We start from the raw sequence: 27,778 nt of genomic DNA on the forward strand, positions 1-27,778 counted from the left end.
AGAGCCCTGGAGAAACCAATCTGAGTTGACTTTTTATCCAAAGAGAAATTTGGTCTCAGTAGCCAGGCATTTTTCAAGATGGCAAATTTGCAAATCCACTTTCTTATTTTCTTTCATTCCCCAACAAGGGTCTCATCTATGATCAAAGCCTTTAAAAAAAAAAAAAAAACAGCAACTGGCATATCCTTGAAGGTATAATTAGCTACCATAGTAACTATAAATTGTAGTCTTTCTTTGAGTTTCCAGACAACCTAAATAAGATGCCATCACTTTCCCCCTACAATTAATACTCCCTGAAGAAATATCTCAGTGTCCTGATCTATTGCTAAATTTGGAGTATGGAGGCAAAAATTTGGTCATTTCCACCAGCAGTTGCAGCAGTAGCAAATTCACTGAATTCAGCAAAATACAAGAACATACAACTTGGGTTAGCAAAACAAATTGACTAGGAGCTTGTGAAACTGAAGGTTAAGTATCAGTTGAAAAGTCTTATTAATACTTTGACAAAAATGTGGATAACAAAAAGGAGTATTATTGTTGTTATTATTATTGCTCAGTTAACTGATACAGTGAATTATGGGCCTAAAGATTCATCCTTTATCACTCTTAGAACATTTACTGGCAACTTGCAGTGATATTGTAAAGATTCTGCTATACTCATATCATTATAGTTATGAGGGGCAGGGGAATAAACTCACATCTGAATACCTGGAAGTGTTTTCCAGGCACTGTGGTAAGGACACACAATCAATGCTCTTCTTACTCAATCATAATAATAACTTAGAAGTAGATCTCATCATTCCCATTTTATAGATGCAGAAACCCAGCTTCTAAAAGATGAAGAGAATTGTCCCGGGTCAACCCCACTTGTAAAAGACAGATGCATAGTTCAACTCTGGTCTGTATCTCACTAAAGTAGGACAAATGTTACCTAATTTTCTTTTCCTGAACCTAACTCTGTACATTGAATGGTACCATGACATAGACTCATTGAGGAACGGTTCCATCCTGGTGACTGATAATTCTTCCCTCCAAGAATTCTGGGTTACCCGCAGGACCAAGTTTACTTAGCTATCAAGGAAAGGAGAGATCTTGGCTGTCCCCTTTTTTCCATTTGTTTTCCCCACCCTCTATCTCCATGATCTTCTTTTATTTCTAAGAGAAAGTGAAAGAAATGAAAAAAAATTGAACACACACTGTGTTCCAAATGTTTACAACAATTTTACAAGCTGTATGTCATTATTCTACACTTTATAGCCTGAAAAGCTAGAGCTTAGAGTGGTTAAAAAATGTATCCAATACTAACATTTTAAAAATATATACTTAGTGATGTCTAAAAACAAAGCAAAAACCGTATGCAAGTTCACATTGTTAAAATGTAGGACAGGGAATCAAACCCAGATTTGTCTCCCTTCAAAAAACATTTTCTCTTTACAGAGGTTGGTTTACTTATTTATTTATTTATTTACTTATTTATTTATTTAACAAATATTATTGAGGGCCTCTATGTGCCAGAGCTGGATATAAATTAATAAATAAAATAGATATAGTCTTGCCCTCACACAACTTACCATCTAGTAGAGAAGAGAGATAATAGATAACAAATGAATAACTACTGTAATATATACTACTATTAGAAAGAATAGCTAGGAAGTCTCCCTAGATATTAAATATGTGAAATATATGATCTCTTATATTTATGTTAATTCAAATAGGAAACTAGGGGAAGTTGTCCAAAAGGTTCTCTCTAAGAAAAGAGGCAGTTAACGAGGACTGGAGTGTGGAGGAACCAGCCAGGGACAGAATGTGGCGAAGCTATTCTAGGCAAAGAAGACAGTGTGTGAAAGGCCCAGAACAGTAAAGAACTTGATGTGTTTAAGGGACAAAAAGAACTTTTGTTCAGCTGGAGAGAAGACTCTTTGGAGAAGAAGGTCGTGGAATAAGTTGCAGATATAGGCAGCAACAGGTTATACAGGGAATCGAGGTCATGTTATTGAATTTGGATTTTATTCTAGATTCAGTGAACAGTCAGAGAAGTGATAGGATCTGATTTTTTTTTTTAAATAGGTTACTACAGCTGCTCCATGATGACAGTTTTGAAGGAAAAGTAAGTGATTATGGCTTATCCAGACAAGTCATGATGGTGGCTTGTGCTAGCAAGGGAAAATAGGTGTACACATGTGTGTGTGTGACATAGTTAATGGGTATATATAATATATGTATGCATGTACATACCATACAGGCTTATAGTAAATATAGTAAATACTATAGTAAAAATATAGTAAATAGGTATGGAGGAGGTAGAGTCAGGACTTGCATAGTCTGGCCTAGAGTCAAGGGAGGAATCAGGCCAAGTTGCACGTTTCTGATATGAGCAGTGGATGTATGGTGGTACCATTACAGATACATTTGGGGAGAAAATAGAGAATTTGCTTTTGGACATGTAAGATCTGAGATATCAAGTAGACTATTGGTTGTAGGAATTTGGAGCTCAAAAGGGAAGTTTGAACGGGAGATATAAATTCCTGAGTCATCAGCTTGTTGATGTCATTTAAAATAATAGGAATGGATAAGTTTACCTAAGGAGAATTTAGATGGATAGATAGCCTACAACTTAGCCATGTGGTATTCCTATATTTAAAATTAGATTAGAAGGGAAAGATCCTTCAAAGGAGACAGAGAAGGAATATACAACGAGGAAGGAGCCAAATTACAAGAATATTAACTGCTGCTGAGGGATCCAGAGCTCTCTGCAACAATGGAAATCGTCTACATCTGCAATGGCCAGTGTGGATCTGATTTTCATACTGCAATACTGTTTCATATTGAATGATGTAGGTCTAAAAGGAAAACAACTGAAAATTGGCCCCTGAGTTTGGCAACAGGATGTTATTGTTACCACCGAGCAGGGAGGTTATTGTTGCCACTGACCATGCAGGTGGTAAAATGGAGGTGGAAGCCAGTCTAGGGTAGATAGAGAAGGCAAAGAAATGGAAAGAGAAGTTTGGGTGACACTTTTGAGATATTGCCTCTGAAGGGGAGAAGAGAAATGGTGTAAGAGTGACAGGAATATGAGAGTTCAAGAGAAGGGTGTTTTATTTGGGGGAATGGAAGATGCCATTCATTTATTTATTCATCAGATATTCCTTTAAGAGCCATGAAGTTTCACCACCCTGGCGATGTGGCTGTGAACTAGGCAAGCAAGAGCTCTACTTTCATGCGATTTATAGTCTATTGGGAGAGGGGAGACAATAAACAACAAACAATACATTTACTAACCACAGGGTAATTATATAGAGTGATAAGTGCTATACAGAAACAAAATGAAGTAATAGGAGCAGGAGTGACTGCAAATGGAATGAGGGCTATTTAAATAGGAGGGTCAAGCAGGCCCTTTCCAAGGAGGTTAAATGAGCTAGGACCTGATTTATGAGAAGAAGCTAGCCCTAGGAACTATACCAAAGCATGCCTGCATGCAGCTGGGGATGACCCAATCGAGAGGGGAGGATTGCTAGTGTAGGAGGCATGAGAGAAGGCACAAAGCTGAGGAAGTAAGGGGAAAATGAAGGACTAGCCCCAGGTGGGAGGAAGGGTACTTCTTCAGAGGTGAGCTCAGTGGCTTGGATGCCATGAAGAGACTGAGGAACATGAGAAGGCAGGCAGAAAGCACAGGGGATGATGAACTACAGTGGGATGTTTACAGTTATGATTGGGAAGTAGTGTACTCTTGGTAATGACAAGCCCAGAGCATGATGTTGAAGAGGAAAGTTGAGGAAGAGTACTTTGGGTATAGGGTTAGTGGTTGATGGTAAGAAACAGAGAGGCTGGGGTATTGGATGGATGGATCACCCACATGGGTGTTGAAGTCAGCAAGAATGATGACTAAAATCAAAGGAAGAGGAGGAACATGAAACAGAGCTAATTTTTTTATAATACATGAATGACCAGATAAATGGTAGCAACAAGGACAGTGTATCTGCAAGGAGTAAACCTCAAATAAACAGAGGGTTTTGCAAGAGAGTGTAGAAGTAAATTTAAAGTGGGAATGGGGAGCAGGGAGGATATTGACCTTACCTCTCTATCCTAAGATAGGTAGGAATTGGAAAAAAAACAGTCTCTGCTTGAGAGGACTTTGGACTAGCTCTGTTCGTTCTTTAGTTAATAGCCATTCCCCCACCTTCCTTTTTGCTTAAAAATCTCAGCCATGTATCCAGGGGATTAATAAAGATTGGTCTAAGATGGCAAAGTCATTACCATTCCTCTTGCCAATATTTTTTGTATGACCTTCTTTGTAGCTAAAGGACAACTATGATATAGTTATGATCAAAGGACATTCATTCAACAAAATGTATTTTTGAGCACCTGTCTGTATATCATCCTGGTTCTAGGTGCTGAGGATACAGCCGTGGATAAAGCATACAAAAGCCATGCTCTTATGGAGTTTACATTCTAATGAGGGGAGGCAGACAAGAAACAAATAAATACATATTTCAAATCATATTAAGCATCTTTTTAAAAAAGACATGGAGGAGGATACTATATCAGGGAGTTGCTGTATTAGAAGTTGGTCAGATGTAAGTGGAAATCTGCTGGGAGGTTTCTGGAGAAGTTGTCTTATAAAAGGTTTATTGTAAGAGGTGAGTTCATCGTCATCTTCTCTTTCTCCTTATTTTTGCTCAGATGTGGATATGATGCCTGAGACTGTGAGCAGACATTGTGTGACTATGGAGCAATAAACATGAGGACAAAATGTCAATATGCTAAGGTTAGCAGAGTAAAAAGATAGAAACAGTGTGAGCATCATTGAGATGTTGTCTCAAACTCAAAAACAGCTTTCTCTAGACTTTCTGCTATGTGAGATAATTAAATGTCTTTATTGTGTAAACCACTGTGAGTCATTCTCCTATTTGCAGCTGAAAGTACCTAACTATTAGAGAGGTATATGGGAAGCAATGTCATCTGGAGAGAACCAAGTTTCAGCTAAGGCAGAAGGCTGAGTAAATGCTTAAAGGGTAAGTTAAGGATTTTTGAAATTACTGACCATAAATCAGGAGCTTAAGGAAGAAGAGTTTAGAATCTGAGAAGGATAGGAAGGTGAGCACTGACTTAGTGTATTAGTTTTATATTGTTGTATAATGAAGTACTCCAAAACACAATGGCTTGAACATTAAACGTTTATTATCTCTCAATGTCTGTGGTCCAGGAATTCAGAGCTTTTCATATGGTTGCAGTCAAAATGTTAGCTGAGCCTGCAGTCATCTGAGGGCTTGACTGGGGCTGGAGGATCTGCTTCCAAGATGACTCATTCACTCGGCTCTTGGCAGAAGACCTCAGTCCTCAGCATGCCTGCCTCTCCAGAGAACTCTTTGCATATCCTCACACGGCAGCTGGCTTCCTCCCAAAGCAAGCGATCCAAGAAGGCAAGATGAAACCTTAATGTCTTTCATAATCTAACTTTGAAGTCACACACCATCATTTTTGCAATGCCCTTTTGTTTATGTGTCAGCTCTATTCAGTGTGTGTTGGGGGGACTACACAAGGGTATGAATCACCAGGAGGTGGTCTTAGGGGCTGTCTATCGGATTAAAATCAAGAAATTTAAAAAGTAGATAAGGATGAAATTTTGGATGACCATGGATAATAGGAGAGACTTAGACTTCTGGCGTTGAGTGAGGCAAATTAGGATGTAAAGCATGATGGGATTAGTCCTAATAATCTCTTTGAGGAGACTGGCAATCATTTCTAATGTTATTTTCTTGAATATGTCATTGAATGAAGTCTTTCAGGCAAGTGTTTTTCCAGGAGGTTCCTAGTAATGAGAGCTCCGTGATTAGTGACTGGTTCCCAGGACATCACTGGATAGTATGGCTGAGTGAGGAGTTTGAAGGTACAAAAATAGAAGAACAGACTGAAACTTCAGCTCCATTCTAATTCTAGCTGCACCAGCCTCTCTCCCAACTGGAAACTGGAGAGCGATTATTGCCCTTAGTTCTTCCAGCAAACACCCCACATCATCTTCCTTTAATTCCATTCTTTTAAAACCCATTTTCAAACTCTTACTTCTTTCCTGGCACAACCAGTGTGTTATTCTTCACCACAAAGGCTCCACTACTCAGTAATTTAAAGCAGCTTTTGTCCGAGTGACATTAATTATGTCATGATTCATTGAAACCCCTAATGAAAGATATTTTATTGTTGTTGTTGATGTTATTGTTAAGAATGAAATCCAAAGAAACTCCTCTTTTTACAACGAACATGAAAGCCCACTGAATTGAGAAATTCAATAAGTAAAGACAGGGGGATTAAGGACAAGTCAACTTTTCAAAAGGATAAAGTATATAGTTTCCAAAACATTCATTTCTGGGTATAAGCTGAAGACCAATATCTTTGCTTGTAACTTGTTTTAGCAAAATTCCAGCATTTAATTATTAGTTTGGTGAATGACCACACCAGACCATTTAGTGTAACATGACAGGCCCTGAAGGGAGTAGTCAGTAATTTGAAACACTAACCATGTGATTTGTCTAAAAAATTAATACCTGTAGCGTGATTGGAGTGGCATGGTTCCACCAATCAAAACGTAGAAAAAACTTCATGGTATTAATAAAGGCAGCTACTGTTCTGGCTTATGGCAAACATAATAGATGCTCTTTGTTAACTATTTGATATATGCCATTGCTATGGATGGATTATCTAATTTCATCTTCTTGACCACTATTTGAGCTAGATAACAACCAAAGGAGCTAATATTTATTAAGCACCCACTATGTTCCACAAATTTTTACTTGTATCATTTGTCTCACTCAATCCTCATAATATTATTATTATCCCTGTGTTAAAGGTGAAAAAAACTGAAAGTTGGAAAGTTTAACAAATACTGACAAAAAATGATGGAGGCAAGATTCAAACTGATGCTTGTGTAACTCTGGTGCTCATATGCTTAACAGCTATACTACCTAAAAAGAGATAGTAAAACCTAATTCATTCTCACTGAATTTGAGGAAGCAGAATATTATGGACTGGATATGGTTAAAGTCTTAATTCCACATGTTTGAAAAAAATTTAGTTCCATTACATCATGTTTAATTACAAACAGGGCCTCCCATTGGGCTGGTCAAGAGAAGTCCTTAAGGATTTATTTTAATGATTAGCAAAATGGATTTGCAATTGTACAGATAGATATAAAGAGCTTGCAAATAACTTGTTAGAAATATAACAATAGCTACCATTCATTACAGACATTTTTACAACTACAGACCCTGAAATATGTACACTAAGGTATTAGACACCTCTATGTTTTCTACTCAATAACAATTCATCACACCTTCCTCATTTGTTAACAATTTTAGTTGAACTATCCACCCTCCTCTTGTGGTCCTATGTTGCAGGTAAAGTGAGCCCAAGCCCCACCTGAGGGGTGAATCATGATGAAACTAAACCAGTTATAGTGATGCAACTCCCTTGCCCACTGTTGGCTTGGGCACGGGCATATAGCACAGTCCTAGCCAATAAGGCATGAATAAAAGGCTGCACAGGGACTTCTGGGCAGGGTTTTCTTCTTTGTTGGCTGAGAGATACATAGGAAGGAAATTATCCTCTCCTCCACTCGTTTGTGTGTGATGCCTAGAACTACCTCAGACCTCTTACGACAATGAGGAGAGTTGGGCAAGCACTAAGGAGGACAGAGAGAAAATAGGAAAATAATCCTAGGGTCATGATGATTTTAAGTTATTAATTCACTGACCTCACTTGCCCTACCTCAAAACTTCTTGCTCCATGAGATAAGACATCTGTGTCGTCAGGTAAATCAGGCTTTTTTTTTGCAATCTACAGCTCAAAGCTTCCTAACCAATATATTTATCATCTCTATGATGCTGAGAAGGAAAATGGAGCTCAAGAAAACAAGTATTTTCATGAGTTCACATCCAGTGAATGACGGGGCAGGATTTATACCTAAGTCTGCAGGATCCCAGAGCCTGTGTTTCACTGTAACACACCAGCTGTCTTTCTACCTTCTGTAGACTCCATTTGTGTTGGAAAACCCCTTTTTCACTGGGACAGTTGAGGGCTGAATGTCTCCACCTGCATGTGCAGAAGGAGACACAGTCATGAGTAAGGAGTCTTTCTAGGTCCCCCATGACACTTTTCCAGTGTACATACATGGAAAGCTTTCAATTCTTTTCTTCAATGCTAGAGATTAAAATGCCTTGATGACCCGCCATTGCTTATAGGATAAACTCAAGACTCTTTAACAGTGCCTACAAAGACCTATCAATCTGGCCTTTGCTTTCCTCCCTAGCTTCTTCTTTGTTACTCAGACAGTCTCATGATGGAGAACCTAAGACAAGCCTTATTTCACTTCCTCTGAGTACATCTTCCTTCCAGCTTCAGAACATCTACCAGTTCTGTCCCCTCAGCTTTGACTACACTTACGCTTCCTCCTCTTTACTGGGATATTTCTTGCTCATCCTCAGGTCATAGCTTGACATCACTTCCTGTCCTCTTTTAAGTGTTCAAATTCTCCTTTAAACTCTCACTTTATAACAGTAGTACCTATAATACCTCCATGTTCATTATTTAATGTCTGTCTTCCTCATTAAATTGCAAGTTCTAGAATGGCAGAGGCTCTGTCAATCCTGTTTACCACTATTTCTTTGACTCCTGGACTAAGGGATTGAATTTAGGAAGGCTCCATAAATATTTGTTGAATGAGTGAATGGATGATAAATGAAGAAAATTATCCACTTCCTGGTTGTATATTGTGTATTGATCATGGTTTGCTTGAATGGGAATCTAGGAGAAGCACTTATATGTGCATTTCCTCACACTTTAAATACGGTCTATTCTTATTCTCTGTCATGACCCTGTTCCAAACCACCATAATATTTTCCTTGAACTTCTGCAATGCCCACCTTATTAAGCACCTTGCTTTCAATCATGTCATCCACACTTACACCTCCCAATATACACACAAGTCTATTCTCCACACGACAGCCAAAATGATATTTTTAAACAATAACCACATCACATCACTTGCTCACTCTTCAGCTTCCTTTTGCAAGTAGAATAAGATCCAGTGTCCTTCAAGGCCCTAGGTAATTTGGCTATGCCTATCTCTCATATGTCATCTCTTACTAGCTTCTCCCTGGTTACGATGTTTCAACGATTTTGGCCTCTTTCCGCTCTTTAAACACAATCATAAGTCCCTATGCTCCTGGTGTGTCCTCCACCCCAGACCTTTGCACGGCTGCCTAATTATCAGTAGAGGCCATCACCAAGACCCCATAACTAAAGTATCCCTCACCCCTTACAGTCTCTCTGCCATTAATCTATTTTATTTTCTACATGTCTCCCATCACTGTCTGAAAATATATATTTATCTATTGGTTTATATATTTATTGTATGTCTCTACCACTGGAACATAAGCCCCTTGAGGGTATAAATCTTACATCCTGCTATTTATGTGTTTTAATCACTTAGGACAGTGCCTAGAAAACAGAAAGAACTAAATAAATATTTGCCAAATGAATAGATGAATGAGTGCACTCAGAGAGGTGAGTTATTGAACAATCAGATTCAGATTTGGTGAACATGTATTGTGCAATTCAGCAAAAACACCATGTTAGGTATGGAAGCTGAAAATATGATTAGCATCCAATTCTTCCCTTAAAGATCCCAGACAGTGTACGAAGGACATATCTACAAATGAATATATTCAATATGGTATAAGTGCTGGAGTAGATGTGTATTTAAGATACATTTGGTGCCAAAAGGTGGAAGCAATCATGTCTCCTTGGAAGAATCAGGAGAGGCTTCCCAAGGGAAGTCTTGAGGAATGAGTAGGTCTTTTCCAAATGATTTTTAGGGTGTTCTCATATTTCAGGCAAAGATAAAAGAGTGTCCAAAGAAGTGTAGTGATACAACAACATTGTGCATCGGGGAAACTGATGGGTTTTCTGTGGCAGGATCACAAAATATGTGAGTGAGGGAAAATATTAGACTGAGCTGGAGAGGAGACAACATCTACTCAGCAATCCTTACTCCTTCTATAAAAGTACCTCTTTCTACTGGGAAAATGCTCTACTCCATGTGGTCCTTGTGTGGCCTCTGTCAATTATAGCACCCAGGATTTCTGGGTCTAGTGGAGAGGCTATGATATGTTTCTGGCCATCTTATTTCACCAAACCCTTGCATACAGTGATTTGCCAAGGAACAATCAGGGTTCTTCCCTGATATTTTATTTACAGATACCAGGAGAAAGCAGAAGAGTTGGTGTACATGCCTTCCCGCCCCACTTCTCCCACTTCCCCCACTACAAAGAAGGAAAAGAATGCAAGTAACAAAGAGAAACAGAACACAGAGCGAGAGCTTTAGACATAGAAGATCCAGATAGAGAGACAGCATTTGGATTCCTGGAGTCCTTGGAGCCAGCCTCATCTCCTAGACATCCTAGTTATTACATGAACCAGTACATTTCTTTTTGTTTTTACCACTTTGAAATGTATTTCTGGCAATTATAGCAAAAAGAGTATTAGAAAGCACATTCTCATGTTTAGATTAATGGAAACTACAAGAAGAAAAGATTACATATTCAGTCTTGGGCACACTAAGTTTGAGATGCTGGGAACACCCCAGCACAGATGTCCAAGGGGCAGTTAAGCATAGGGGGCTGGTATTCAGGAGAGAGGGACTGCCTAACAATATAGATTTACAGTGAGTCCAGATTAAGTTGATTGTTGCACCTATGGACCTAGATAAAATAATTCATGGAAAGCATAGAGAGTAAGAGAAAATAGAAACCACGGAAGGAACCTTGGGGAATTCTCTCTTTAAGGAACATGGGTGGATGAAGAGGAGACCTTCAAGGCTATTGAGACAGAGTCTTAGAGGGAGGAGAATCAGGAAAGAGTAGACTTCCAGAATCTGGAGGTATAAACAATTTCAAAAAGGATGGCGTGGCTAACAATTCTAAATGGTCCAGAAGTGGAACATGATAGGGTCTGTATAAAGTTTTCAGCTTTATTTCTTCAAGTAAGTTCTCTGTCCCTTTCACTTTTTACCTTCTAGGACTCCCATTGCGATAGTCTAGGTGATGCGGCAGTAACAAATTAATCCCCAAACACCACTGGCTTGAGAAAATAAAGGTTTATTTCTTTTAAATGTATTTTTTTTTAACGTATTGTTTACTTTGTTTATTTATTTATTTATTTATTTATTTATGGCTGTGTTGGGTCTTCATTTCTGTGCGAGGGCTTTCTCTAGTTGTGGCAAGCGGGGGCCACTCTTCATCGTGGTGCGCGGGCCTCTCACTGTCACTGCCTCTCTTGTTGCGGAGCACAGGCTCCAGACGCGCAGGCTCAGTAATTGTGGCTCATGGGCCTAGTTGCTCCGCGGCATGCGGGATCTTCCCAGACCAGGGCTCGAACCCGCGTCCCCTGCATTGGCAGGCAGATTCCCAACCACTGTGCCACCAGGGAAGCCCCTAAAGGTTTATTTCTTATACTCAAGGATCTGGGGTGACCAAAACTCCCCTATCTTGCAACTGCAGGATATGGAACCTACAGCATCCCTGGTTACTGGGATGGAGGAAGAGAGAGACTGGCAACCACACATGAGCTTTTCACTGCCTCAGTCTGAGACACACAATGACTTGGCATACCTTTCATTGGCCAGAACTCACCATATGACCCTGTCTACGTAGAAGAAAACTGAGAAATGTAGGGGATACAATGGAATATTGGATTTGGGAAGAATTATTGTCTCTGCCCCAAGGACAAAGAGGTAACTTTTGGGCTTATCTATCGGCAGGCCTTTGGTGATTTTAAAAAGAACAGATTCACTGGAGCAACGAGGCTGGAAACCAGCTTGGAATTAGCAGATTAATGGAAGGTGACAATGTTACGTGCTTTATAGATTTCCATATAGTTTACCACGTTTAATCTTGGGACAACCCTGTGAGCCAGGTATTATTGTTTCAACTTTACAAAGGAGGAAATCAAGGCTCAGTAAAAGTCACTTAGTGATTCAACCATTTGTTATTGAGTGTTTGCTAAATGCCAGAACTGAAGATTCAGTAGCTGCAAAACAAGGACACAATCTAGACCTCAGGGAGCTTACAGTCTTATAAGTATGCAGCTAAGTATGAAATCCCAACTCTGGAGCATGCTGCCATCAAAAGTCTAAGAAGCTACATGAGAGCTTAGAACAAGCCTGGTCCCATGGATGGTGATGTTTCCACTGGGAGGTGACAAGTTATTGTTCAGACGGCAGAGTTCGGAGATGAGAGCTGGGAGTGGCACATCTATTCCCCTGACAAAGAGTATGTGCCAGGTGTCATGGCATGCAAGCAGAGTTTAAGATGCTGAAAGGCTAGTGTGGCTAGATCATAAGCACCCAGGGGAAAGAAGCATGGTGTAAGACTTGACTTAAAAAGTGATAGGGGACAGAACTGCTCCCATTCCTGTGGGTCAAGTTGAAGATAGTAAAGCCATCTTATTCTTCAGCAGAAGTCTGTTGGCTTGCCTGTCTCTCCAGAAGTGCATTGGCCCAAGTCAACCACCAAAGTCACAGAACAATGCTAAGACTCTAACCCAGGTGCCCCCTGCTCCAAGCCAGCCCTCCCTTCACTAAACTCCAACCGCCTCTACAGACAAAACAGCACCCAGTTCAGCTGGAGATGCAGGAGGTATTGTTAGACAAGTTCTGAGTTGGAGGAACCAGGGCAGGGCAGGTTTTCTTAACACTCAGTAGCCCTCCCACAGAAAATCTCACATGGAATTCATAAATAGATGGCCCCATTTTCTGTGCCATGTGTCATATTTTCTCCCCTCTCCCTGGAGGGAAGGACTCACAGAGCTTTTTAAAAGTCATTTTAGCAGGTTTCAAGGCTTTCTCATTTTCGTTCTCCAATTCTCTCAGAAAATGAAGAGGAGTGTCAAGCTGATTTTCCAAGGGTTGCATTTGGGGACACTTGCTCCATTCACCTGCAGCTCTGAAGACATTCAAGCTGAGGTATTGACAGTCCTGCCATCAGATTCCACTTGGTCTTTCATGAGTTAAAATCAGTCTGATAAAAACTAGATAGAAGTGCTCAAGGGGCTGGTAGGAGGGAGGAGGTGGCTTTTGCTATTGAGATATTTTTGTTTACTTGAACTTTTGAAGTAAACATCATCTTTGTCCTTCCCCCCCAGCTCCCCTCCCCTGACACTTATGTAAATAAAGATGAAAGGGAAGGAAAACCCAGTCCTTTGAGTGCAGTGTTGACAGGAGAAGTAACACCAAGACCATATTGTCTCTGGCAAATGAGTTTTTCTATTTATAAAACTAATAAGTCAGGAATGTGAGGTGTCCCTTCCCCACCCCTGCACACCCCCAACTTTTGTTTGTAAAAGTTGCGAGTCCTTGGGTTATTTGTATGGAAATATGTTAATATAAATGTTTCAGACATTACATGAAATTTCTAAAAATCTTATATTTGTATTTGTATGGAAATATGTATGGAAATATGTTAATATAAATGTTTCAGACATTACATGAAATTTCTAAAAATCATATTTGTATTTGTATGGAAATATGTATGGGAATATGTTAATATAAATGTTTCAGACATTACATGAAATTACTAAAAATCTTATATTTGTACTTGTATGGAAATATGTATGGAAATATGTTAATATAAATGTTTCAGACATTAAAAAAAAAAAAAAAAAAAAAAAAAAAAAAAAAAAGTTGCGAGTCCCCAGACAGCTGTCCTTTAGAGCAGGGATGTGACTTCCGCCCCTGCCTCCTCCTAGACACTTACCTGGTTTTCTGCTCTAGCTTCTCAATCATACCCATGAATTCAAATATCATTCTAATATGAATTTTACAGAAGACATTTTTCTTTGGCAAGAAGACTTCTGAGAAACAGCTTTGACTCACACACACAGCCACCAAGAAAATAAATTTTTAAAGGGGTGACACTTGAACTTGTATTTATTTATTCAAGAATTAAGCCACAAGGGCCTGTGATATGACTGCGTTGGTTAATTACAGCGCTTCCCAGTGGAGGGCTCTGAGGTTGGGCTGCTTGTGTTCTGATTCTGGGTATTAGTTATTAACTGTTTAACAATAGGAATATGAGGAAGTTGCCGAAACTCTGTTTCCTCAGCAGATGGTCTTGGAGGTAAATACGATAATTCAAGGAAAAAGCTTAGCACAGTGCCTGGCATGGATTAGCTCTCAGGACTTTGGCTATTAGGGTAGTGATGCAGTCTTCAGAACATACTTTTTTCCTACCATTTCATTGTCTTTACCAACTTTCCTTTTTAGTCAACATTAAATTTTAGCCAATATTAATTGAGGACCTAGATAAGCTCATTAAATGAATGAATGAGACTTGGGTCCCAGCCCTCAGTTGCTCCCAGCTAATCTGAGTGCTCGGACGGGTAATCAAAGACCAGATAAGTCAGAAAGAGAAAAACAAGTATCATATAATATCGCTTATATGTGGAACCTAGAAATATGGTACAGATGAACTTATTTGCAAAGCAGAAATAGAGACACAGATGTAGAGAACAAATGTATGGATACCAAAGCAGGTAGAGGGGTGGTGGGATGACGTGGGAGATTGGGATTGACATTTATACACTACTATGTATAAAATAGATAACTAGTGCGAACCTACTGTAGAGCACAGGGAACTCTACTCAGTGTTCTGTGGTGACCTAAATGGGAAGGAAATCCAAATAAGAGGGTGTATATGTATACATATAGCTGATTCACTTTGCTGTACAGCAGAAACTAACACAACATTGTAAAGCAACTATACTCCAATTAAAAAAAAAAAAGAAAAAAAAAAACCAGAAAGGATGCATTTCTTCCTCTGCCTCTTCCCACTCTCAGAGGAGAGTTCTCTTGGAGCCCTCATGAGCATCCTGACGTTTCATACACTCTGCCCCCCCAAGGCTGAAGCAGCCTCCTGTTCTGTGAGCACCGTGGACAGGTGGTGAGCACGTTCCAGGCAAGGATAAGGAGGGCACCCATCGTGAAGCCAGAAAGAACTGTGGGTACGAGGACAGGGACGCCAAGTAGCTGCTGTGCTGTTTTCCCTCCAGCGAGAGAACCACTTGGAAGGCCCGCCGTTGCCCAGCTGTCTCCGAAGTGACTGGGGAAAGGGAAGGGACAGACAGTGGGAGCCTCCTGTCACCAGATTATTGATAGTCCTCTTCCCTCCTGCCGGCCCTGGCCATGCCCTCTGCGCTCAACTCGCTCGACAGAGAGGTGATCCAACAGGGCCAAGCAGTGCTACGGGCAGGAGCTACCTTCTGTCCTGCCAGGCAGGACCAGGGCTCTGAAACACCCCGGGCTGGGGACTGTCAGGAGCACAGCCCGTGTGTCCCTGTTCCTGTGCCTCTAGGGGGAAAGAGCAACAGAACCTCTCTGAATAGGTCCTCTGCGGAGTGTTCCCCCCTGCCCCACCCCCACTCCGGTTCTCGGTCCTCCTCACTGCTCTGTGTTTTCTTTTGTTCATATCTCCTGCTACTATTACTTTAAAAAAAAAGAAGAAGGAAGAGGAATGGAACATAACAAAGAGCTTGAAGGCTGTTATGTGCAGAACTTTGGGCCAGTTGCCCTGCAGAATCAGACCATAACAACTGAGGCATCTTGTGTGGCCTGGGTCTTGCAGTAAGACACAGAGACACGGGGGAACTCATGCCAGGCTTCACTCTCTCTTTCTCCTTCTCACTCACATACAACACGGGTTTCCAATGAGACAAAGTCTCAGTCACCCTTATTTTATTTCCCCCCCCTCCCCAACCTTGAACTCTCCCACCCAATCCCCCTTGACAGGGTCTCTCCCTCCTGCTCTCAGCAGCTTCCACCCCAAACCTGCTGCTCCATTTTCCTCTTCCAGCATCACCTGACCCCCAGCAACTTGACTCTGCATTTCTTTCTAAGCCAGATCCCAGCTCAGCCCCGAGATGGCCTTTGTTTCTACCGGGTGTAGGAGCTCCCCATCCCTGAGATCCACCAAGGCTGGCCTGGGAGAGTTTCCCCAGATGTCAGGAGCAGGGCACAAAGCAGTGAGGCGTGGTGAGACATAAGTCCTGGTCAGAAAACAGCAGCTAACTGATTTTCATAAATGTGGTAAGGACCACACTCAAGGGGGTGGTTAAAGTGTGTTTCTCAAAGTGTGGTCCTTGTGCCACCTGGGTCAAGATTGCTAAAGGTACTAGTTAAAAGAACACATTCCTGGACCATATTCCTCATACTAGGGATCAGTATCCACATTTCTAATATTGCACAGTATAGTATTCAGGATTAATAAAATCATGTCTGTAAGCTCCCTAGTATGAGATATGGCCCAAAATAGATGCCCAGAAAATGGTAGTCCTTTTTTTCTGTATACTAGAAACACACTATATTGAATGATTTCATTCCTTCCTTCATTCAACACATATTTATTGAGCTCTTAGTCTACAGAAGGTACATCATTGATGTAGGGGATACAATGGTTCTTGCAATGGCTGTGGTCCTGACCAGCAATATGGTCTAAGGGGAGATATAAGTAAGTGAAGGGATTATTAACACTGTGTAATTGATGCTGAGCCATAGGAAAAGCGAGGTATTGTGTACAGATAAGATATCAGAGTGTACCAGGCCAGCAAAAAACAACAGGTGCAAAGACCCAAAGCAAAGAATGGGCATGGCATGTATGGCCAAGGAGATAAAAAGGATTGGAGAAATAGGAGGGGCTAGTTCACAAAAAGCTGAGTAAGTCATGCTGTTTACATCTTCCCTTATTCTAAGGGTGTGGGGAGCCACTGATGTGTTTTAGAAAACTTACTCTGATAACCAGGTGGAGAAGGAACTGACTGTAAAACCAGAGGCAGGGACCCTAGGAAAGAGGCTGATTATCCTGGTAAAGGATGATGGTGGCTGTGGGCATAGAGAAAAATGGATTCCAGACATGTTCAAGAAGCAGAACCTACAGAACCTATGATTGATTGGATTGTGGGATATGGAAGTAGTATTTTAGGATCAGTCAAGCTATTTCCCAATAATCAATCAGAGTGAAGGCTCCACATTTTCTCCTTAACTATTGGTTAAGGCTGACCTGTATTTAAAAATGCAGATAGTGTATTTAACAGGTTTAACAAATCAGTCACTTTGTTAGCTCAGTTTCTTTGTAGTGAGATCACAGTTTTGGAATTTTGGAGGAATTATATTAGAATTTTTATTTTTGGCTTTTGGGGCTTGGGTTTTCTATCAATATTAATTCCAGATCAAACTTCTTAGAACATCTTCAGATGCAATAATGAACTTTAACCACTTGATGGCCACGTTTCAAAGTCCTTTATCTTAACTTCTCCACCTCTGGCAATTTTCTATCTATTCCAATCAATTGTCTCTGGGACTAAATCAATCTGCTCTTTTCTGCTTTAGTAGAATGTCCATTCTTTCATCCGCAAGATATGAGTCTGAAATTGTACTAGATCCATAGTAGGTCTTCACTAAAATTATTTAATAAACAAATGACCAAATGAATGGATATCAGTGAAAACCTGGTTTGCAAATACTTGGGAGAGTTTGAAGCTTCATTATGTCCCATACCTTTGAAATTCAGATAACTACTGTTTCGTACCAAATAAAGAAGTATTAAAATAGAGAGTTTATAAAATGGTTTGGATGCATAGATAACAAAATAGCATTATAACATATTAATAGAACCCTTAATAAAAGAAGAAAATCTTTCTTTTCATTCCTTGTTCATATGCAATACTAGTTCTAAAGCTTGCCTATTGTTTTAGTTAAGTGTGTGCATGGTGCTTTTTATCACTTAACATTTAACATAAGCATATATGTTTGACAATAGTTTCTACCATGTAAACTCATTATTGAGGAGATAAGCCAGCATGTTTTTGGTCATGTCCTTTCCACCACATATTAAGCCATTTCTGAACTTCATGACAATAAATCATGCTATAAGTAACATTTCCTAGGGACACAGTCCCAGCACATTGAGAGCAAAATATGCTTTTCTGAGAGTGAAACATTAAGATGTATAATAGATCTGACTATGGCTGTGTCATCATCTTACAGACGACAGTATTTATCTATTGAAAAGGACCAGCTATGGAGGCTTAGAGAAAAAGGAAGTCACATCTAAGCACTATTGATAGAAGAGGTATCCTCAACAATAAGACTTTGGGTAGTTCCAACCTCACTAATAGGGCCACCCCTAAAGTGGATATGGACATAAGAGTTTGCAGCTAAATTGCCTTTGAATATGCAAGTCCCAATAAGGAAAACATTCAAAACAGAATTTTTTTTTTTTTAAGTCAAGGACCTTTAGTTCTTCCTCAAGTACTGTTTTTTTAAAATTATTATTTATTTTATTTATTTATTTTTGGCTGTGTTGGGTCTTCGTTTCTGTGCGAGAGCTTTCTCCAGTTGCGGCAAGCGGGGGCCACTCTTCATCGCAGTGCGCGGGCCTCTCACCGTCGTGGCCTCTCTTGTTGCGGAGCACAGGCTCCAGACGCGCAGGTCAGCAGCTGTGGCTCACGGGCCCAGTTGCTCCGCAGCACGTGGGATCCTCCCAGACCAGGGATCGAACCCGTGTCCCCTGAATCGGCAGGCAGACTCTCAACCACTGCGCCACCAAGGAAGCCCTCAAAACAGAATTTTAGTCTGATAGTAAATATTCAATTTTTCTAGCTCTATGTTTTGATTTCATACTCATCAAGTAAATTTCTGGTTGGAATTTGATTTTCCATGTAGGTCTGCCTTCAGGGAAGGAACATGCCCCCCTGTTACATTTTCTAGTATTTTTAGCCCTTCTTCCAGAGATCTCTCATTATATTGCTTCTCATGCAGTTTTCTATAGCAAGAAAATATCCAAAAAATCATGTACTTTGAGTTTTTCTGATCACTATGACAGTAATTTCACCCTGTAAATAAATTACTTGACATCATAATTGTATACATCAGTCTCATGAGCTCAGCTAATGTGAGATGAACCTGAGAGATGGATCTGTTCGTGATATACTAACAAAATCAGGTCTGAACCTGTAAGACTCCGAGTCAGATGTTAGACTATATAAATTCACCAAGATATTCAGTATACTCTGTCCCATTTCTGGACACACAGCTTGCCAGGCTTATCTCCTGGTGGATGCACATTAATATGACCACTGGTGTTGGGCATGAGTGTGTATAATTTCTAGAGGAACTCTTGTGTTAGTCAGAGGCAGGTTCAAATTTTGAAGAACTTGAAGTTCATACAATTTGAAGGGAGAGGATATTTTTAAGAAAAATAATACAAACTTATGAATGAAAAATTAAGTAGGCAATTAAATATTTATTCAGAAATCATGTTATAGGCTTTAAAAATCTGACCAGTAACATGTATATTACGATAATTTAACATTTGTATTAATCAACTGTCTGCTATATCTCCATAATAATTTCTCTTACTTTTTTGGCAGCTTATTTTTTAAACACCTGTTCATATGACAGTGATTTTTTTTTCTATACAGAGGATGGTAAATATAATTCAGTCCCTCTTCTAGCATGGTTGAATCATTGATACTTTAGAAAAATTTATTTTACCTCACTACTGATTATTGGAAATGTCTCCTTTATAATATATGTAAATATATCATATTACATATATTACATATATGTAAATATATATGTATATATATTATATGTATATTATATACATATATAATATATATGTACATATATTGTATATGTATATATATTATATATGTATATATGTATATATATTATAATATATATTATATTATATTACATATATGTAAATATATGTAAATATATATATGTATATATATTCAATGCTATAAATTTCCCTCTAAACACTGCTTTTGCTGCATCCCAAATTTTTAAAAGTTGTATTTTCATTTTCATGTTATGGTTGCTTTTAATAGATATTCTTTTTATTTTGGTTTTCTGATTTACATTATGTTTTGTGAAGTTTATCCTGTTTGAGGTTTGTTACAATTCCTGGATTTGAAGTTTGGTGTCTTTAAAAAATTCTGGGGAATTCTTTATTTTCTCTTGAAATATTGCCTTTATCCCATTCTATTCCTGGAATTCTTTTTGGTAAGAACTTTCTTTCTGGAATTCTAATTTACATATTTGTTTAAATATTGCTTTATCTACTGTCTCTTAACCTCAGATTCACATTTCCCAACATTTATTTCTCAGTGCTGCGTTTTGGATAATTTCTTTGTATCTGTCTTTTCATTCACTAATTTTCCATTTGGCTGTGTCTAATTTTCTGTTGAGGTTTTAATTTTAATTGCCATGGTTTTAACTTATAAAAGTTCTATTGGTCTCCCTTTCAAATATGTTTGGTCATATTTTAAGTCATTTCTTGTTCATATTTCAAATTTCTCTTTTATTTCTTTAAATGTAGCATTTGTATTCTGTGTCTGATAATTCCAATGTCTCAAATATTTGTGAGCCCAATTCAACTATTATTATTACATCTGCTGACATTTACATAATGCTTTGTCTCTATGTGTCTTTGTGATACTTGCCTGTGAGTTGCTCATTTTCCTTGGAACTTATCTGGGGATTTCTAACTTTAAATACTACATTGAAGTTATGTTTCTTCAGAGAGAAAATATACATATATATATATATATATATATATATATATATATATATATATATATATATTTTAGCTAATAGCCTGGCAGCACTATCAACCTGTACCAACTCAAATACAGTTACAAACTTGAGGTTTTACATATCACATAGATATCTTTAATTTGGACCACAAATCTTCTGGTTTGTGGTTGGAAATTCTACGAAGAATTTTTTTGCCTTTCCACTCAGTGCTAAAGTAGAGACCAACAAGTTTTCTGGCAGTTCTCTTATATTCAGCTGGTTTTTTCCCACTTATCTTAACAAAGAAGATGTAGTCTTTTCAGGTGCTAGCTTTTTATGGCAATATTCTACTAGGCAATCTATCTGGCATGGGCCCTGGGTTTTATCTTCTGTTCCCTGCATTCTGTATAGTTGTCAGAGTGAAAGCTCCCATTCTCCTGTGTCCAACAGAAGGCTTCAGCATAAAAGCTGCCCTGTTTCTTTCTTACCTTCCAGGTTCCTATTCTCACTTAATTTTTGGTCTTTTCATGTTCCTTCTTATAGTTTCAGATCCATGATGTTCTTTAAAAGCTGTGTTTAGATTTTATCCAGCATTTCAGTTGTTTAAATCATCTAGCATTGTGCAGAAATGAGTTATAGCAAGCCTGAGACTGCCATCCTTAAAAAGTCCTATTTGCAAGACTGTTTAGCTGGTGTCTGGTGGCTACCCATCATTCCTAGAACTGATAAGAGTAGTTCTCTGTGCCTAAAACTATTTGTACAAGAAATGTGGTTTATGCTGAGCAGCTACTTTCTTTCTGGGAGTCTGGAATTTTGGTCTAAGGTATGCAGAGAGAGCCTACATGATCAGCTGCCAAGAAAAACTCAGCACTGAGTCTCTAATGAGCTTCCCTGGTAGACAACATTTCGCAGGTGTAGTCATAACTCATTCTTTGGGGAATTAAGCACTCCACTGGGAGAGGACTCTTGGAAGCTAATTCCTGGTTTCCTCTGGACTTCTTCCCATGCATCTTTCCCCTTGCTGATTTTGCTTTGCATCCTTTCACTGTAATAGGTCTTAGATGTGAGTACAACCATATGCTGAGTCCTTCGAGTCTTCCTAGTGAATCATCAAACCTGGGGGTAGTCTGAGGACTTCCAACACACCCATACTGGCAGAAAGTCCCCCAATATACCGTCTTTAAAAAGATTGTGCTCCATCTAATGATTGAAAATCACTGTAATCTAGAGATATTAATTTAAAGATAGTAGTTATATTATTGGGTTGGCCAAAAAGTTTGTTCGGGTTTTTCCATAACCTCTTATGGAAAAACCCAAACAAACTTTTTGGCCAACCCAATAGTTTGCTAGGGATGTCATAACAAAATACCATGGCCTCTGCTTTCTCCTACTAGCCTTCTTCTTTACTGTAAATTCAAGGTAAGTTTCCACTTTTTATTTGGCAAAACCAGTATGCTCAACCCTTATGCTGGAATTCATAAATACCACATTTTGGTAACAGAAATTGTATGACAAAAAGTCTTTCCATTATCAAGTAAGATTGGGAAGTGTTGATAAACAAAGTTGAATGGATTTCTTCACTGTAGAAGTGCTTGGAGCTTTCAGTGCATTAACCTTTAATAAAAAGATATGGTAAGCCATGTTTTCAAAACTTAATTCACCTCAAAATCCTTCTTTGCCTTAGAATACCTATTAATCTAACTTAGGACACTAATGTTCCTGAGGCACAGTTTAGAAAATGCTGTAATAAAAATTTGCCTCCTGTCTTTTGAAAAGCCTTAGGTGCTTAAGTGTTTTCTTTGCTTGTTTTGTTTATTGGCTTGAGTCATATTTAGCAACTATCTTTCAAGCTACCTCAAAATCATTAGAGCTTTAAATCATACTGAAATGCCCAGATTTACTTTCAGGAGCAGAAGCCCACAGTGCTCTTAAGCTAAAGATGTCTCATGCTTAGCAGGAAATAGTTATGTGCCTTCTTGGGGTAACCAGTGATTTGTTCCTGGCAACTTCAATAGTCTCATCTCTGGAATGGACCTAGTAAAACTTACTTACCACATGGCAGTGATTTCAAATAAAACCATTTATGTGAACAGATCTTGTAAATTAGTAAGCAACATTCATGTGTAAAAAATAGTAAATCTACAGATCTGCTCTTTCTTAAAACTTGGGAAGAAATGACATATAAATTAGAAATAAATTCATTGATTATTTAATAATCAATCAATCCTGCTGCTTGGGAGAAGGTTTCTTTGATACCTTCTTGGGATGGAAAGAGGATTTTAGTAGATTTCTTACAAGGTCACCCAAAATGCTCTTGGGAGGATTTACAAAATGCTCACATCTCCCATTATGATTACTGGATCAGAGGTTCCCCAAGGATTTCTTTTCCATTGGTCACATAAAAGTCCAAAGTACTCTGGTGGCTGCACACAAGAGACTCAATTGTCTATATTGCCCTTGATATTTAGTCAGTAGATTACTGCCTTTTCATTCCAAAGACCTTCCCACCATAATTGTCATGGTCTCCTATTTTGGAACATTTTAATTGTCGTGTTGGAACACTTTGGAACATTTGGGCCCTCAGATAGTATTTACTAAGTATAAGTCATTCATTTTTCGATCTTATCTATTAACCCTATAACTGTTCATCAGCCATTACTAACAACCCCCTTATTAAAAGCAAATAAACCCAACTTCCAATTTGCTTGGGCAGACTTATCTTGGATAAATATTCAGTTCCTGTTAGAATTTTTGAAATCTTGAACATTGGCACTTCCAGGAACTCCTCCTGTTTGTTTGAGGACACAGGCTCAAACAACTCTCCATGATCTGCGTGTTGGTGAAGAGTAACTATGGCGTCGAAGAGGAGTACGAGTTAAACAGTGGACAAATAAATGAATGGGACTCTCCACCATAATTCATGCTTGATATATGCTATGTTGGCAGCATTCATCTTATGCCCTGGATCCATTCATTTTGACCATAGATGGAATGCATCTCCAGGGTGGTACTCAAAACCACTGTAGGAGATAAAGACAGGTCTCTTGAAGCAAGAGCAAAGCAGGCTAATTCCATGGCTGGATCCCAGATGTCAGAGCTAGAAAGAGTACATGCCTGGAAGGAGAGTAGGCAGGACTAAAATCACCAGTGAAGCCTACCTGCCATCAAGTTCAAAGAGTGTGTGCAGAAATAAGATAGGTAACAAAGCCAAAATGTCAAGAGCCAGACACAAACAGGAAGAAAGAAATGAAATGACAAAACCCAGAACATTTTCAGATAATAGCAAAAAGTCACTTTTGTTGAGAGCCAGTGATATGGTGGATGGGAAATCTGAGCAGTTTTAAGACTGAGAGCCAGGGCCAAACAACAGGCACTGTGTTTACCTGTCCATACCTCTTTCCCTGTGCTGTACCTGCTCAGGGAGTGATGCTGGATTTGCTTAAGGTACAGTAACTTCCCACGAATGCCTTCCTCTATCAGTTAACACTCACTCCAGTCTCAGAATCGTACCCTATGGAAACAGCCACACACAGTGTTAAACCAAAAAGCCACAGGGTTGCATTGCCCCCACCCCTCTCCAAACATGAAATATGAGCAGGCTTCTATGCTTAAATACAAAACGCTATTATTAACTTGTTCTCTCATATGAAAAGAGGAAATGGTTTGAGACGGATCTGATTCAAGAGGCAGCTGAATACAAGATGGTAAGAAGGCTTGCAGGAAACACTGATGTGAAATTCAGTTGAAAAGCCCCAAATGCTCTGATTTTTCTGATCTAGTATTTATTTGAGCCAAAGGATTAAAGCCAGCAAACAGTGTAAACGTGATCATCTCTAGCACCTCACATCTCACGTTTGTGTAGTAGGTCAATGAATGCTCTTACCTGTGTCATCATGTTTGGATTTGTAGGCAACCCTGTGAAATAGACAGGGAAGGGATTAGTTACCACATCATGTGATGACCACAGCAAGAATGAGGAGCTGGCTATAAAGGAGGTTTGCGAGTTCATATTTCTCATTTCTCAGGAGCAGAGCTCCCCTTCCTGGTCTGGAATGTCAGAGGGAAAAGTTGGCATCAATTCTTGGCCCTCTACTTACCACGGCAATCCCCATCCTCATCTCAGCCCCCAGTGTAGCTGTCTGCTGTGCTCCTCTCCCACAGCTGGAATTTGTTCAGCCCTTCTCAGAGATGATGGGAGTCAGAATGGGTCAGTGGTGTCAGGACACCCCTGGCCATAAATGGGGGACAAACCCAACTGAATACCCTGTGAGAAAGCTCAGCTGCTACCTGATGTCTGTTCTGCAGGACCCACAGGTGCTGTGCATTCTTGTACCCCTCTCCCATCCTGGGCCCTGGCCCTCAAAGGGGTTCCATCTAATATCTTCAAGAGATGCCAGCTGCCTGGGATTTGCTCCATGCTTGGCTAGTGACAGTCCCCAGATCTCTGGGGTATGGGGTTTTGCTGTTGTTCTCTGATTCCTAAGTTCTGTAGAATGTATGGAGCCCTTCAACTCAGTGCCCAGCATTGGCCCTGGGTCTGTGTATCCCTGCTAGGTCAAAGTCCCCACAGGATGGAGAGCTCTTTGGACTTTCAATGCTCATTGTCCCAGAACAGAACTGCTCTGCCACCATTCAGATTTGGTCTTGAATTACCAGCCCCTCCTCTGGAGAGACAGGATAGAGCTTTGTTCCTGCTCCCTACATTTCTATTAGCTCTTGCCCCATCCTAAACTTGGTCTTCCCTTTATTCCTTCATGTTTTTCAAACTTGAGAATTGTTTAGATCCATTTGAAATGGAAAGGGTTTTCAATGATCCTCTATAATGCCTTAAATGATTTCAGTATTAAAATGAGTATAAGGTTTTAAAATACTGATTTATGTTCCTTATCAATAAGCTAATCTCTCTCCCTTGAATGTCACCTGCCACTAATACTTTATTGGAAGGTTAGGGTACGGAAGGAGGAGGATATGATGTAGGAGAAAAAGAAGAAAAACCCAAGGCCAGTCTCTTCTGGCTTTAGCAATGCTTGCAGACGACACAGACAGATAAGAAGGGAAAAAAACAAAACCATCACCACTAACAAAACCCAGTCTATTCAGCCCCAAGAGGTTGTGGGAAGAAGGGAAAGGCCAGGGAGGAGTGCGGGTGGGGAGGATATAGCCTCATTTAATATTTGGGAATTCAGAAAGAAATCACTTTTCAGGCTGCCCTACACCAACTTGGGGGTGAGTAAATCAAAGGTAACTTGGTTTGAAATGAGCAGTGGTTCTCAAAGTGTGGTCACCAGACCAGCAGCATCACTTGGGAACTTGTTAGAAATGTAAATTCTTGAGCCCCACCACAGACCTGCTGTAGTCATTGTGCTTATAGCTCATATATAACTATAAATGCAAAACAAATTTTAAAAATTCAAATTAAAAACATTAACAGAATGTGGTAGATACTGTTTTGCTTGGTTCACCATCATTTTTCTCTGTTATCATAACTGTGAAATCTTTGGTAACAATCTTAGAAGTTCATAATTTTAACAAAGTTCAGTATCAATTTTTAGTAATCTACCCTATCCCAAGGTCATGAAAATATTCTACTCTCTCATCTAGAAACTTTACTGTTTTACTTACAATTAGATCTGCATTTCATCTGGAATCTATTTTTGTACATGAGAAAGGGACTGAGTTTTATTTTTTTCTCCTCTGGATATCCAATTGACAGCACATTGTTTGTTGAAGAGTCTATTTTTGTCCCCACTGCTCTGCAGAACCATATTTGTCATCAATTGAGTGTTGATATATGTGTGGTTCTATTTGTGAGGTCTCTTTATTGTTCCACTGGGTTAATTGTCACTCTTGCACTAGTATGTACTGTCTTAATCGTTGTGATTTTGCAATAAATCTTGATATCGGGTATAGTAACTCCGCTTTTTAAAAAATTATTCTTCTTCAACATTGTCTTGGCTACTCTTGGCCCTTTGAATCTCCCTATGAAAATTACAGTCACCTTGTCAATTGCCACCAAAATATATTTTCTTGGCTATTCTTAGGCCTTTTTATTTCTAAGAGAATTTTTAGGATTAGCTTGTCAAAAACAAACTAAAAACAACAACAAAATCTCTTGGGATTTCAATTGAGATTGCACTGAGTCTATAGATCGATTTGTGTAGAATTGATGTCATTACAATATTAAATATTCCAATCCATGAAAATGGTATAGCTCTTCTTTATTTATGTCTCCTTCATTTTCTCCAAACAAAAACAAAAACATGGCATTCTGTATAGAGTTCTTACTCATCTTTTGTTAGATTTACACCTAGTATTTGATCTTGTTAATACTATCATGAATAATGTAATGCTTTGGACTTCATTGTTATATAAAAATACAGCTAATTTTTGCATATTGACAATGTATCTAAAGTTCATTGATTCATTCTAATAGTTGGTGATTCTTTTGTATGTACATACATAATCAGGACATCTGCAAATAATCACTATTTAGTTTATTTTCTGATTCTATTACATTTATTCTCTTGGCTTTCTTAGCTGTCTAGAACTTTCAATACAGTATTAAGGAGAAGAGTAAATTCCTTTGTCTTGCTCAGCATCTCAGACGGCAAGCTTTTGTTACATCTCCTTTTAGTATATAGTAGATTACTGTGGATATTCTTTATCAGATTAAAGATGTTTCCCTTATTCTTAGTCCACTAAAAGTATTTATCATGGATGGATGTTGAATTTTATTGTTTTAAAATGATCATATATTGACTTTTTTCTTTATTTTTTTATGTCTGGTTTCTTTTACATAAGGCTTTGGAGATTCATTCATTTATTGGTTACATGTTATCAGTGCTATTTTGCTGAGAAGTGTGCATTATGCATACATAGTTCTTTATTGATTCTCCTATTGATGGGCATCTGAACTATTTCTAGTTTGGGGTTATTATGAACAAAGCATCTATGGATCCTTGTGCAAAACTTTTTGTGAACATATGTTTTCGTTGTTCTTAGATAAATACCTTGGATTGGAAATTTTCCTTTTCCTTTCAAACCTTTCTATCCTTATATTTAAGGTATTTCTCTTGTAAACCCCATAAAAGCGGTTCTATTTTTTTCATTCAGTCTGTTCATATTTGTCTTTTAATTGGAAACTTAGTTCAAAAT

The sequence above is a fragment of the Balaenoptera ricei genome, chromosome 20 (genome assembly GCF_028023285.1).
Source record: "Balaenoptera ricei isolate mBalRic1 chromosome 20, mBalRic1.hap2, whole genome shotgun sequence".
Lineage (NCBI taxonomy): Eukaryota > Metazoa > Chordata > Mammalia > Artiodactyla > Balaenopteridae > Balaenoptera > Balaenoptera ricei.